We start from the raw sequence: 16,194 nt of genomic DNA, 5'->3' as shown, positions 1-16,194 counted from the left end.
CCTCCGCAGCCGCGGCAGCACAGGTGTTTTGTCTTGTTTTGTTACCAGACCTTTGCAACCAGGCGGTTTTACAGTCGTTTGCATCTTTACCAAACGTTTGAATCCCGTTTACAGCTTTGTTTGCCTAACTTCTCAAGCGCCTTGACCGTGCTCCCAAACGCCCTCATCCTAGCCCTGCTGTGGCCACCATCAGGACGCCTTCTTAGTTTTGGCCTGTTTGTATCCCGATTTTCTGAAACAAAACAAAACAAAAACTGAGTATTTGTTTCGCCCTTTCCCGGAGACCGGGAGCTGCCTCCAGTCGCGCCAGGGTGGGTCTGCCCGCTTTTGCCAGTCGGGGGGGAAAGGGGGTGCCCAGCGTCCGGGCAAAGCCTGAACCTCGGGTCTCGGGCACCTCGGGTCACCAAGGCGTTGCTAGGAGCCTGCCTGCCCCTAAACCTGGGAGTAGCGACCTCCTGCCAGAAACCCTTCTCCCTCCTAACCCCTTACCGCGGTACGCGTTGTACCACAATTGCGGTTCTGATGTTCTGGGTGCTGGAAGCTCCTGGCTTATGCTTAGTAAACACGGTTGACAGGAAATCAGTTTCCTGGTACTGCGGGTCACTCTGAGTGCGCCCTCCCGGGCGGCCCAGCGACGAGGCGCGGAGGCCGCTCCCGTGGACAGCGGGCGCGGTGGCAGCCGCAGCAAAGGGCAGTGAAGAAGGCAGCCGGAGGGGCGGGGAGGCTTTTTCTATGTGATGACTACTGTGTTATCAGCCCGGGGTCTAGAAATTTAAAAATCAAATGGAAACTTTTATAATAACAAAAATGGCTATTTGGGGCAGGGGACTGAAATTCAGCTTTTTCTTACCTGAAAACTGGGAACACTGTGCATTAGATATAAATGTATAATTTAAGGCAAGCTTGGAAATAGAGGGGAATCTCAAGTATGTGATGGGAAGTACAATTAACCTTTGAACAACACTCGTTTGAATTGCGCAGGTCCACTTACGCAGGGGTTGGGTTTTTTAGTTTTTGTGTTGGGGGTTTGGGGGGTGGTTCCAATAAATATATACTGTACTGTAAGTGTATTTTCTCTTTCTTGTGATGTTCTTTATAAAATTTTCTTTTCTCTAGCTTTATTGTAAGAATACAGTATATAATGCATATAACATACAAAATGTGTTAATCAATTATGTTATTGGTAAGGCTTTCTGTTAATAGTAAGCTATTAGTAGTTAAGTTTGGGAGAGTCAAAGTTATACTTACATCATTGACTGCATGGGGGTCAGCAACCCTAACCCCTGCAGTGTTCATGAGTCAACTATATAAGTCTTTTTGAAATAAAGTTTGAAGTAGATTTTTGCTAGGCAACCCTAATTACTCTAGTATTTCTTTGTCACAGAAGACTTTCAGGCAGGGGTCAGGAGGCTGGAGACAGAAATTCAAACTAATTTGCATTAGAAAGAAACTTAGGGTGAAGAATTCCTAGGTAAGGTTGCTGTGGCTGATATCTTAAGTGCACTGCTGGAAAGCCTACTGGTCTATTAGGTAACACCTGAAGCCCCAATGCTGTTACGTAGCATTTCTTTTTTTCTCTCTTTAACTACCCTGAAACTATACAGAGTTACACGTTCCTCATTAATTTATGAGCGATACCCAAAGAATTGACTCAATCCAACAAGTATTTGACCGCCTTCCTTCCTTGTATGAGGCACTTTTCTAAGAACTGCAGAAGAATGGAAAATGGAGGAATTTTCCAATTGAAACAACAGCAACTATAGTGGACTAGTTTGTGAGCTTTGCACTGCCCATTCAATTTAAAATAAAAAACAGCTGAGCTTTCATTTCATTCTAAATGCCAAGTGTGTCCTCTGCTATCTCAATCATTTTGTAATTTTTCTACCATTGCAGGTAGTCTGCATGTTAGTAATTCCAAAGTTAAAGTTTTTCTAGGAAATAACTAAGTAAGAAGATATGTCTATTTTTCCTATCATTTGCATTACCATTGAGTTAATAAAGTCCAAATCAACAAGAAAAAAATGAGATGATGATTTTCCTTTGGTCTCAAGCTAGTAAAATATTGCAAAAAAAAGACAAAGTCAGCATGGATAAATTTAATCTTCTGGTGCTTTCCAAACTATGTTTTAGTAAGTCCATCCTATCAGAGGATAAACGCAATTTCATGAAATCTCCCAATACTTTTTTTCTTTTGGAGGATAGTTCCAGAGGCCAATTTCATAAAATCTTTCATTGTGGATACCAACAGCACCAATGTTACTATCTTCTCCCCAGCTTCACCCTTAAATTCTAGGGAGCTTTTGGGAGGGGACGGGGATTTTATCACCAGAAAAAAAATGCACAGCCATTCAAAATGTTGCATATCTTTCAGAGGATTCCTGGTGCCCAGGAATTAGACGTCACTTTAGAACAAGGGCAGTGAATTAGTAGTCAGAGGGTTGGTAAGTGGAGGAAAGTAGAAATAAAGCAAGGAGTGGGTATATCCACAAATTGAATGGATATAATTAAATTTACTTTCACATGGGTAAGTATTTTGTGAATAAGGAGTAATAATTGTATTATTTGTAAAGGACTAAAGATAAATCAGTCCTATTAATTTTTTTTTAATTAACTGAGGACGTGTTTATTGATTTTTAGAGAGAGAGGAAGAAGAGAGAAACATCAATGTGAAAGAGAAACACTGATCAGTTGCCTCTTGTATGTGCCCCAACCAGGGATCAAACCTGCAACCTAGGTATGTGCCCTGATCAGGAATTGAACCCGTGACCTTTGGATGTATGGGTCAACACTCCAACTAACTGAGCCACACTGGCCAGAGCAGTCCTATTAATTTTTAGTTGATAAAGATCATTTTTTATCTTGAACATTATGAATCTCATTTTTCAAAGTCTTTTTTGTTCTTCTCAAGGAAACTGCTTCTGAGATCGTTTCCTTCTAGTACTAATACACCATTCAGAACAGTTTCTCACATGCCAACTTTTGTTGCCATAAATTGCTAAGTACAGGAATGGTTGAGTTTGAATTTGAATTTGAATTTAGCCCAGCCGGTGTGGCTCAGTGGTTGAGCATCAACCTCTGCACCAAGAGGTCATTGGTCCGATTTCCTGGTCAGAGCACATGCCCAAGTTGTGGGCCAAATCCCCAGTGGGGAGCATGCAGGAGGCGGCCAATTGATGTTTCTGTCTCTCTCTTCCTCTCCCTTCCTCTGTCTCTCTAAAAAAAAAAAAAAAAAATCAATGAAGAAAAAAAAAAATTTGAACTCATTCTCTCTTGCTCTCTCTCTCTCACACACACACACTCACATAGTTCACCTTTAGGAGGGATATAAATAAATACTACTTCAATGTAAACCAGTGTGAGAATTGTAGTTGTGTCTTGAGAGAGTTTGTTTCTATTAGGAATGAATAAACAGTGTTATCTAATGAACAGAATAAACTGACAAACAAAATAGATCCAGAGACATGGAAGCAGGGAACAGACTGACAAATCTCAAAAGGAACAGGGGTGGGGAGGTGGGAAGAGACTAACCAAAGAATTTGTATGCACATATGCATAACCGGTGGACACAGACAACAGTGCAGTAAAGGCATTGGGAGGGAGCGGAGTGGAGGGGGTCAATGGGGGGAAAAGTGGGAACAGCTGTAATACTTTCAACAATAAAGATAAATTTTAAAAAGAAAAAAAATATTTTAGAGATGACTTCTTTCAAAGAACAAGCCAGCGACTGCAGATTAACTTGCCTTTCTTCTATACCTAGGGCCGAGGAGCCAGCTCTCATCTCCACTGATCAGGGTTTCACTGAACTGCACTGGCCCTCCCAGCTGGGCACCCTGTCCCCTTCCGCCTTTGCCACACGTTAGATTTGGGTAAGTAGAGGGCCCCCTGGAACCAGTAAAATGGAAGAGTGGGTCATAGGTAGTAATGGAATATACTGAGACCAAAGGATTCCTTAATATTTCCAGAGGCATGAATCACAGTGAGAGAGAGAGAATTCCAGAACCATCAAAGCTTACTCTCACCTTTTAACTTGGATCAGGACCAGCTTACCTGATCCTTAGATATGAATCAGCTTTGACTTATCTTCTTCTTCAGTAGCAACTAGATGGCTGGTCACAACTCTAGAATGTCACTGAGAGAAATTTATTATATGAGTAAATTAATGAAGGTCATAATTTTAATCCAAATTTTCCCATTAACTACGTGTGTGATCTTGGGCAAGTTACAAGTCAATTAAACTCTTTGGACTTTCATTTTTTTATGAATAAGATAAGGTTGTCATCTGGGATTAGTGGTTCTTAATGCATTTGAATCACCTGGAGAGTTTATTTAAAAAAGAAGAAAACTGGGTCAGAGATTCTGATTTAATTGAACTGGGGCAGGCCCAGACATCTCTATTTTTTTAAAGCCCTGCCCCCCTTTCTCTGTACACATACCCAGAAAACACTAATGCCTAGCTAAGATTGAGAATTATTGGGTTAAATAATCATTACTAACTGATTCTAAGATTGTGTCACCTGAAGATAGAAAGCAGGCCCACAGAATTCTTTTTATACATGGCCTTACCCGGTATTACATACACGTAATGGTAACCAAGCCTAATATGCCTTTCTAAGAAGCAACCCAAGTCAAGCAATTTCTGTTTATTCAGGGAAGGCGCTATGCCTCCTCACCAGTTCAGTATTCCCACAATGCTTTGCGAGTTTTCAGCAGTTAGTGCAGTTTGATAGACTGAATCAGGTGTAACTCTGCCTATCCAAGATGATCAGTTGTTTCTAACGGTCCCCAGAGACGATTATCTGTCTTCTCTCGGTATCCATGCCAGTGTTTAATAGCCTATTGAAATTTTCTCCTAGAGGTGATCTGTGACTTGTTGGTGTGGGGGAGAAAGGTGTCAGCAAGGGATAAGGATGATCACCTTGATCGTTGCTGAAATGTGAGCTTCTGTGTCCAAACTGAGATAAAAAAATGATCCTCACACCTTCTCAAGTAGTTGTAGACTATTGAGTTACCAGAACTGGGACAGGAAAAAAAGAGCACATTGTTTACCTTAATCATTTGTTGGGATCTAATCTTGTTGCCGTTACATTATAAATTCTGCTGATGTTGACACTTTGAAAATTATTCATATATATATTTTATCCTCACCTGAGGACATTTTTGCATCTATCTTGAGATAGAGCGGGAGGAAGAGAGAGAGAAAAACATCGATTTGAGAGAGACACATTGAGTAGTTGCCACCCACACGACCCTAACCGGGGTGGGGACAAACTGCAACCGAGGTACATGCCCTAAGCAGGAACCAAAGCCGGGACTCTGGTCCACAGGACAATGCTCTAACCACTGAGCAAAACCAGCTAGGGCATAATTCTTAAAGTATAACTTATTAAATGTAATTCATAAAATTTATTTTTGTTTATCTTACTCTTTCTTTCTACTACTGTCCTTCATATCTCAGACACCTAGCAGAATTAAAAACAGTGTATGTGTGACTGTCAGATCAGTAAAAGAGAGATAGACATGAGTTAACAAAGATGTAAAGAATTAAGGAGGAAACATAGATAAGAGTAAGAAGGCCCATAGATTGCAAGGAGCTACATTTAATTTTTTTTTTCTTTTATCTCTGCTTGGTCTTATAGTTGCTATAAGGTTTATTCTCAAGCTTTCTAAAATTTAGGCAAATCATTGTATCCCACCTAGTATGTGTTTGTAAATGTGGGCCTCTGGCCCATGATTCCTGTGTGTTCTCTGCAGTCTTCCATACATGATGCATGGAATGGTGTCTCCATTGGTCAATTGGCAACCTGGATACAGTTGCTCTAATCCAGCCCTGACCAATCCCAGAGCTTGACTTAATTCTAAATAATGTCTTATGTTGGGGAATATTTTTTCTGGAGTGGAAACCTTTGGAGTCTCAGAGGATCTACCCTTACCTTATGTCAAAAATCTACTGGAAAACTACAGAACCAGCTCAGTCTCCACCTCTCCATTGACCTAGAGCTGGTTCCAGTATTAGATTCATCTCATGTGTTTACTGCTGATCATTGATCCAAATACTTAGTAATATTGGGCACATGGTGTTTTGTTATTTCCAAAGTTATTCTTTCCCTGTTTCTTAAAATGAGTTAAGGTAGGAATAAATATAGTAGGAAAAGATGGTTTTGTCATAATTTTAAGTCTCATGAAAAAATTATTACAGATGTCCAGTAATGTGTTTATGTATAAGCATTTGTCCCCCAACAAATCTAATTTTTGCAAATAGTAAATATAGTCAGAGTTGTTCTGGTCTTTAAGATTATCATTAGTTTGCTCCTTAAATCTTTACTGCTTCAAAACAATTAAATGTTGGAAAATAATTAGGAATGATAAAATTTTCTTAACTAGTTTGTTTTGTTGAACACTGAACAACAATCTCCAAAGCCAGCAGGGTTCTCATTGCTTTCTTGATGCCCTGAAGGTTAGGCTTACCCTTCCCCAGTTAGTCCCAAAACTATCAATCATGAGATAAATTAGTAAAGTTGCACAAAATATTTTCTTGATTTATACTGTAACCCAGACACAAAGTGGTTGCCTTGCTGGTGGGCTTAATTTAGCCTGTTTTGTTGGGCCTCCACATTATTTTATAGAAATATATGTTGGTTTCCAACAATTAAAAAATTTTCAAAGTTTTCATTAAAATGTAATTTCAAGTTCTCTTCAAAAATTGGACGATCTATTTATATGAAGTTCCAGAATAAGCAAAATTAATCTATGGTGATAGAAATCAGAACTGAGGTTGCCTGACCTGGGGGTATGGCAGGGATTGGCTGGGTAGGGACATGGGAGATAATTCTGGATGATAAAAAGGTTCTATCTATAGCAGTCTAAAATGTGTGGCAAAACTCACTAAACTATACACTGATCTGTGCAGTTCACTATATGTAAATTGAACTGCAACATAAAGGACGTTTAGAAATAGAAGCCAACATTCAGTGAGAGCTGAAGAGTAGCTGACCACTTTGGGCTTGGCACATGCTCTCTAAATTGGCACAGACTCACCTGGTTCACTTCAATCATTGTCATTACCTACCTGGACCTTTGTAGGTGGTACTGATGTGTGATTCCTACTGTAGACTGATGGCAGTTTTGTTTTCAACTGTAAATGGAGAGCAAATCTGAAAGGGCCTGATATGCTTAATTGGCAGTGAAGAAAATAGTACAGTATCTGCCTCCTAAGGTTGTATGTGAAGCATGTAACAAAAACAAACCTGAGGGCTTGGATCAGCCAAGCAGCTCACCTACATCCATCTCTCAATTAATTGTGTTCTCAATAAATCTAGGATTCTCAGAGGTCTCTAAACATAACCCTCACTCTTCCTCTCAGATGTTTGCAGACTCCTCCTCTGAGAAAGGAATAGAAAGTACCTCTTACTCATATTATCAGCACTTAAAACTTACTTCTATTATGTTTTTTATGAAAATAATAGTGTCTACTATATAAATACAAAAAGTATAAATAAAAAGAAAATTACCCACAGTTTATTTGCCATTTTGTGGCAAATGCTTTCAAATCCTTCTTCATACATGTATATATTTTATGTTAAAAATGTATTAGTTGATAAAATTTAGCACACAATGTCTCAGTTTGCAAAAAGAAAAAATAACAAGTCATAGATTAAAGATGACAGATTAAGTAAAAGCATTTGCCTTCTCTCTATCCTATAACATTTTTAAATGAATGTAAAATTTTACAAAGACCAGGAAGAGCCCTGGCCTGTTTGGCTCAGTGGTTGGAGCGTCGGCCTGCGGTCTAGAGAGACCCGGGTTCAGTTCCCGCTAAGGGTACGTACCTCGGTTGCAGTTTGTCCCCGGCCCTGGTTGGTCGTGCGGGTGGCAACCACTCGATGTGGCCCTTTCATGTCGATGCTTCTCTCTCTCTCTCTCTCTCTCTCTCTCTCTCTCTCTCTCTCTCTCCCCCTCCCTCCCTCCCTCCCTCCCTCCCTCCCACTCTATCTGAACAAAAAATAGAGGAAAGTCCTCAGGTGAGGATAAAAAACTTAAAAAAAAAAAAAAAAAGACCAGGAAGAACTCCGAAGAGAATGGAATAGGAAGATGTTTGGAGGAAAGTTACTGATGAAACTGAACCAAGAATTAGCACAAATAGACCACCATGAGAATGAGGGTGACCCTCTGGAAAGAAGCTCTAAGCACGGGGTCAGCAAGGACTAGGAGCAGGCATGAGCCGCAGGGACCTGAAAGTAGAGAAATTAATGGGAAGTCTTTATGGATTAGTTAAGGTGAACCAGTGCTTCTAATATGAGTTTGGTATTTTAAGTAAATTATTTCCTCGTTCTGGCATTTGGAATGTGGTGGGCTCCAGCCTGAAGGCCAGCTCTTGCCTCCTCATCTGAAAGTCAACCTAGAAGTCAACAGATCCCACTGGTAAACAAAGCCTCCCAGTCACCATTCCGTTCAGGAAAGGATCCTGTCCTCGGAGCTTATATTGATGATAGTGGAGGAAAATTATGCCAATTAACCATAAAAAGCAATGAAGTCTTTAATTAAAAAAAAAAAAGATAACCTGTCATATGAAGGAGCATGGACAAAAATTAAAAGTTACTAATGCTAGAGGAGATATCATTTATCACAGCTTCAAAAAGAAATCTAAGTACCCTCAAAGTGATTAAAAAAGTATTGCTTCCATATAACAAAAACAGAATTCTATTAAGAAGGAGCAATCAGAAAACAGACAAAAATATCTTGAAATTAAAAAAAACCAAAAACATATTATTAAAATAAAAAACAATTTGTTAGAAGGCTAAAAGATAAAGTCTAAGAAATCTGGAATGCACAACCAAATGTCAAAGAGAGAAAGAATATACATGCCGGAAAAGACTACAGCATAGAAAAGCAGTTCAGTAAGTCTAATACCAGTCCGTCGGAGCTCTAGAAAGAGAAAACAAAGAAAATGGAGGGAAAGAAGTTGACAAATACAAGGAAAATATTTCCTGTTTTTGAGGGAAAATATGAGATAAAAAGGATCCATCAAATGAATGGAATAAATAAATTCATATAGGGATACAATCATTATAAAACTTCAGAATCAAAGATACAGAGAGGCTCATAACATTTCCTGAAAGAGAAAATAAAGTCACTTACTTAAGCTTAACATAAGGCTTCCCATCAGTGAACTGGATACTAAACTACACTGGAGTAGAGCCTTTAAAACTATGAGGGAAAATTATTTTGAACTTAAAATTCTGTTGCCATAAAATTATCAATTAAATGCGAGAGTGAAATGAAGACATTTTCAGACACTCAAAGACTCAGGCCATTTACTTCCAAGTACCCTTTCTGAAGCAATTACCTAAGGAAATGCTCTAGCAAAATAAGGGTAGAAAGTAAGAAGGAGGAAGATGGGAAATAAAGAATCTAACTCCCAAGTGCAATTAAATTAACTCCCAGGCAGCCCTGGCCGCTTTGGCTTACTGGTTAGTGCATCAGCCCCAGACCAGAGTCTCGAGTTCAATTCCAGTCAAGGGCACGTACCTCCATTGCGGTTTGGTCCCTGGCCCTGGTCAGAATGATTCAGGAGACAACCAATTGATGTGTCTCTTTCACATCCATGTTTCTCTCTCTCTCTCCCTCCCACTCTGTGTGAAAATAGATTGAAAAATATGTATCCTCGGGTGAGGATTTAAAAACAAACAAACAAACAAATTAACTCCCAGGCTAACAAATGTGTACCACCAGACTTAGAAAGAAATTTATACAAATTAGGACAAATAGTGAGTTGCAAGAAGAAAGACTTCAAAAAGAATAAATTAAAAAAAAATTTTTTGTGTGTGATACATGCCCCTAGCAGGAACCGAACCCATGACTCTCTGGCCCGCAGGCTGATGCTCAACTGCTGAGCCAAACTGGCCAGGGCGACTAAATTAAATTTTATTCAATAGATAAACTAGTAATGAACAATATTCATATAATGGGCCTTTTAGCAACATGGAAGACTAAGTTGACTTATACAGACTTCCCTCCAGTGCAAACACACAAAAATAAGGAATAAGACACAATTAAATGTTTAAATAAATAATTAACTTTGAAATAAAGACTATCAGAAAAATACAAAAAAAGTGTTTTCAAAGAGCAGTAAGTGCAAGTTCATACTTGGCACAACCTAAAGGAGTTTCTCTGTGGGATACAGATCCTAGGGCACGAGGATGAGGTTGTACCATTCAAACCTGGAAAGAAGACATGGTCTCAAGACCAAGGACACAGCGAACCACTCCCTGCCCCATTATTTAATATAAGCCCACAGTTTTTAAAATCTACAAACCACCATAAGGGGGAGTATCAACAAACAAAAGAAATAGAAGAATCAGATCAGATCCACAAGAATTTAAAATAATGGAAATATATGAACAAAACATTAAGTGTATTAAAAGTTATTAAAGGGATAAAAAGAATAGAAAACCAACGGATAAAATAGTACACTATAAAAAAGAAACAGCATATTTCAAAAAGAAAATATAGAAATGAAAAATATAGACATTGAATCTTTTTAAATTAATGTACTAGCTAAACAACATATTAGAAACAAGTATAGATTAATAAACGTCAAGTCAAATCTGAGAAAACTATCAGTCCATTGAGATAAGAAGATGAAAAATGTCAGAAGTTAAAAGACACAATGATATAATTAGAAGCTCCAATATGTGTCTAATAGAAATTCCAGGAGAGAATAGAGAAAATGAATTAACCTATATTGGTTACATAAGTAGACAAATTAAAAGAATAATATAATTTGGCAAAATTAGTAGGGAATAAGGAGACTTAAATATTCATTTTTCATGGTAAGCATTCATAGATAATGTCTAAATTAGATAAGTAAAAAAATAGCCGTATAATTATATTACTTAGAGCTGTAGTTCTCAATCCTAGAGGAGATTTGACTAAATGACAAGCAGTTGGTGTCAGGTACAAAGATGCTAAATGCACAGAACAGTTCCATGAAAGTCCCACCCTAAATACTCATAGCTGATTTAGAGTTAAAAATAAACTCACCAGAACTAAAAACAAAGCTGATTTTAAGAAAATGGTTGCTTAAGGGAGTAGGGCTAGAATTGGGGAGAAGGAGGGTGGGAAACTGTTTATTTTTCTGATTAACACTTCCATATTACTTGCAGTTTTATTGTGTTTGTATTGTTTTGACTAAAGTTATTATTTTAGAAAAAGAAAGGACTGGTAACCAGTAGATTCTTCTTCCATTTTCACTTAAAGTAGAAAACTTTTTCTTACTAAAATACCTGTCATTCAAACTTAAATACTAATTAGAATTATTGAGCTTTTTATTCCAAAAAAGATTCTGGAGACATATTTTGAGTGTATAATGGTCTTTTAAGTGTTCCTAGTTGAAAAATAAATATTGTAATTTATCAACTTATGGAGTCACAACAAATTAGTCCTAGAAGGGATTCCATTTCTTTAATGAAACTGAATCATTTTTGCATGGCATGGTGGTTTTGATCAGGAGTTCTATATAGGACAGAGAAGGACTGTAGCCAGACTTTTATGGTCCTATAAGACCTGGTCCTATTCAATCTCTGCAGTTTTATTTCCTGTAACCACTCAAAGCACAGTGCTTTGGGGTGCTTTTGGTATTCCATGAACATTTTCTATAAATTTTTACTTTTCTTTTCTCTGTGCAGAATCACATGCCCTTGCTTTTGCCTTCTCCCCATTTTTGAGAGCTACTTCAAATCCAGTATCCTCTCTGAGCCTTGATCTCTAGTCTTGCTTCTAAGTTTGTTAATATCACTTTGCTTAAAAAACAACTCACAAGAAGAGAGAATACATGCCTATAATTAACATAATTTATTTATATTAGATAAACATTTTTTTTTTTTTATCCTCACCCGAGGATATTTTTCCTTTTTTTTTTTTTTTTTAGTACAGATAGAGTGGGAGGGAGAGAGAGGAAGGGAGAGAGAGAGAGAGAAACATCGACGTGAAGGGACACATCAAGTGGCTGCCACCCGCACGACCAACCAGGGCCGGGGACAAACTGCAACTGAAATACGTGCCCTTTGCGGGAACCAAACCCGGGTCTCTCCGGACCACAGGCCGACGCTCTAACCGCTGAGCCAAACTGGCCAGGGCTATATTAGATAAACATTTTGACATAAGTACTCTTATACACAGTTAATGAGGCAGCATAACATAAGAGCACAGTTTCTGAAGTTAGCAGACCTAAATTCCAGTCCTGGCTGTTATTACTTCATGGGAGCCATGGATTCTTCATCTGAAAAATAAGGATAAAATTTTAAAATATCATTTTCTTAAAAAAATACAATAAAATATTTTTTCTTTATTGATTTTAGAGAGAGGGGGAAGAAGAGGGAGAGAGATAGAAACATCAATGGGAGAACATCGATTGGCTGCCTCCTGCATGCCCCCCACTGGGAATTGGACCTGGGCATGTGCCCTGACTAGGAATCAAACCAGCAACCTCTTGGTGCCATGGGTCATCGCTTAACCATTGAGCCACACTGGCCGGGCAAAATGTGGATAATTTTTACCTTACACTGATGCTGTGACTTTTTAATTGCAGAGTCTCAATAAATATTAACTGCTATAATTCTGTTTAACTATTGTTGTATAGAAATAAGAAACTTACATAAATGTCTACCATTTACATTATTTTAAGTCAATTTGTAGTTTTTATGTACTCACTTTGTAAGTTACCCAATAAAGTGAGCATTAACATTGTTTAAATATGAACTAGTTTCTTTTTTTTTTTTTTATCCTCACCCGAGGATATTTTTCCATTTTTTGTACAGATAGAGTGGGAGGGAGAGAGAGGAAGGGAGAGAGAGAGAGAAACATCGACGTGAAGGGACACATCGAGTGGCTGCCACCCGCACGACCAACCAGGGCCGGGGACAAACTGCAACCGAAGTACGTGCCCTTAGCGGGAACCGAACCCGGGTCTCTCCGGACCGCAGACCGATGCTCTAACCGCTGAGCCAAACCGGCCAGGGCTGAACTAGTTTCTATTACCATCACACATATAAATTCACACAGATCAAAAAATAAAAAATCCCACTTATAATAGCAAAAATTTGGAATAGGCTAAGTGTCTAATAATAAGGAAGGTGATTAACTAAATCATGGCACAAAGATATATATGTATACATATACATATACATATATATCAATACAACCATTAAAATTATTTTTCTGAAGTTATTGACATAAAACATATTTATAATATGCTAAATTTAAAATTTTAATATAAAAATACTAAGATAGATCTGATCCATGTAAATATATATTATCTATGTACAAATATATCCACTTATAATATACATTTAATATGTATCATTTATGTATGAGAAAATATAAATTTTTCAAATTTTCATAGTGTTCATATATTACTTTTCTAATAAGAAGGAAAAAGTAACATGATTTATATATCAAAGACCCTTGGTCTCATTTCCTAAATGTTGGTATTTCCTTGACAACAATCTCTTCCTCCACTCCCCAGTACTTTCTGTGTTTCCCTATATGCTCCATCATCTCATATGCTTCTACCTTCCTGTAAGAAATCCTTAAAGGGATCTAGATTTCTGCAAAGACATTAGACGACAACTTTTCTGAGGACATATACCATATTCTTGGTCTCTAAACGTAACCAACTTGCATGTTACAGCCAAACATGGAAGTAGAGTGTCAATAGATTAGTATTGAATGAATGAATAATGGAGACTCAAGACCTTGAGAAATGGAGCAGGTAAAAGGAAATAAGTGTGGGATTGATTAAAAAGGTAATAGTAAATATTTATTGAGTAGCTTATTCTAAGTGCTTTATAATTCTTATGTTAATCCTCGGGGTAACACTGTGAGAAATGGCTAGACAAGTTAGGGATCATTCATACAATGGCATGTTATGCAGCTGTTTAAAAAGTGAAAAAATGAAGCTCTTTCATACTGATATGGAAAGATCACCAAGAAATATTAAGTGAAAAAAGCAAGGTGCGGAATGGTGTTAAGTCATGCTACCATTCATGGGAAGAAGACTATATATTTGTGTCTGTTCATGTATAAAATATCTCTGGAAAGACACAGAAATTGACACCATGGTTGCCTCCCAGCCATGGGGAAGGGAGACTTCATTTTAATTCTTTTTAAACATTTTGAGCCATGTGAATATATTAATGATTCAAAAAGACAATTAAATAAAAATAAAGGAAAATTATTATAAATGAGCAACCTGAGGTTGAAGGAAGTTGGATACCCTGCCCACAGTGGTAATAATAACAGACACACTTATTGAGCACTTACTGTGTGCTAGGCCCCATAATAGGTATTTTAGAAATATTTTCTAATGTATTCCTCACGGATCTCTAAGGAGGTTTTATTTTTATTTCAGTGTTAGAGCTAGAGAATCTGAAGGAAGCATGTAATTTATTCTCTAATCCAGGACACTTTGGGAAGTAATAATTACTCTAGGGGCTGCAAGCACTAACAAGAACTTATAGTCGCCCTACTTAGAAAGGTCAAGTAACTTGTCAGATGTCCTGTGTGACTACATAGCCTATGTTCATAACTAGAATGGATTCAGTGGTCTGAAACTAAGGATGTCCCCCACCCCACCCTTTCCATACACACACCAGTTCAATAATGCTTTTCTTTGTTTTAAATTTGAAGATGAGTATTCTTCACTATGAACTAGAGGTATACTGAGTTCTGTGTGACTCCACAGCCTGTGTTCATAACTGCCCTTTACAAGTAAGCAATAAAGGAATGTAAAGCTTACACACTTTGCAAAAAACGCACAACTGTTGAGTGCCAGTTCCAGCGGCCAAACACAGTCCTTCTAAAGCCAAAGCCTACTACACAATGTGCCCCTCTGGATACTAATCTAATAATCCTTTGGCAGAGGGATTTAAGGGGAGGAGGACAAATAAGAGGTAAAGGATGGGCAGAGCCCCAGGCTAAATACTCTGGAAACCTTGGTCCCAACCACTCAAAGACACTTAGGAGAGCATTCAGTTAACAAATGTCTGAGATCCTGCTGTATGCCGGCCTGTGTGCTGGGTGTTCAAAGGCAATGTTGCTGCCCTCACAGAACTTACAGTCTACATTTAGGACCAGCTTACATAGATTTTAGGGCCTTTGGATCTTCCTACAGGTTGTGCAACTGCAGTTAACCAATGATTGTTATAAGGAAAGGAAGATAATATATTCTAGTTATGCCAAGAGTCCCAGAAGTATAGAGAAGAGGAGGTAGCTTTTTTCATGTTGCTTTGTAGTAAAAGGGTATTAAAGTCATAAGTGAAAATTTTCTTTTCTGGACTATGATTCATGAAGATTTTTTTTATATGTTATGTACATTATAAAAACGTTTATTTGCTGTTGCTCTGGGAAGTGTAGAAAAACTTTATAATAAATAACATTTATTTTTGTTTTTTGTTCATGCTGACACCCATAGATGAATCATGTGAAAAATACAGTAAGTTTGGGTATGTGCTGCATACTTGGATTTAAAAGGTTAACATATGTATTATTAGAATTATAAATATGCAACTTTATTACTTTGAATAGACAGATAGATGCCTTAACTGAGACGCTCTCTCTCTCCTTATACCTCCAGTTCACAGTGAAGAATACTCACTTTCAAACTTAAAACAAAGAAAAGCATTATTGAACTGTGTGTGTAGGGAAGGGGTGGGGTGGGGGACAGTCTTAGTTTCAGACAACTGAATCTAATCTAGCTGGTTTAAGCACAAAGATTTAATTGGCATTTTGAACAAACTTGCCAAATACTAGTCTCAGAATGTTATCACTAGAAATATCATTTAAAGATGAGGAAACTAAGACCCGGAGAGGCAAGTTATTGTTCTATATTCATTCAACAAGCATTTTTTGAGCCCTACGTAGCAGTCACTGTACAGAAATCAGCAGTATTGGGTTTCTGTTCTCAGGGAGCTCACAGTCTGGTTTCCCAACAGGTTGTTCATCAGTCTCACCTCATGGGCTTTAAAAAATCCAGATTCCAGAATTACTAAATCAGAATCTTGTAAGACCTGGAAATCTATGGTTTCAAGCTCCCCAGGTGATTCTGGCATTCTTCCAAGTATGGAAACTCCTGATCTACTTAATGCTGTCGTCACAACACAGAACAGCTCAGATGCTTGAGATGCAGAAGTAGGGCTA

The 16,194-nt window shown here is 38.0% G+C and overlaps 1 protein-coding gene across 1 annotated transcript in view; it reads left to right on the top strand.

The window, feature by feature from the left end:
- The first annotated feature begins 3,767 nt into the window (after window positions 1-3,767).
- The window catches only part of SLC26A5 (solute carrier family 26 member 5), a 57,613-nt gene continuing 45,186 nt past the window's right edge, over window positions 3,768-16,194 (top strand). The window contains exon 1 of the mRNA XM_036246252.1: window positions 3,768-3,866. The gene's annotated coding sequence lies outside the window, so the exon portion shown is untranslated. The remainder of the gene's footprint in view (window positions 3,867-16,194) is intronic.

The sequence above is a fragment of the Molossus molossus genome, unplaced genomic scaffold (genome assembly GCF_014108415.1).
Source record: "Molossus molossus isolate mMolMol1 unplaced genomic scaffold, mMolMol1.p scaffold_m16_p_7, whole genome shotgun sequence".
Classification (NCBI taxonomy): Eukaryota; Metazoa; Chordata; class Mammalia; order Chiroptera; family Molossidae; genus Molossus; species Molossus molossus.
This window is presented reverse-complemented; position numbering and strand designations above follow the sequence as displayed.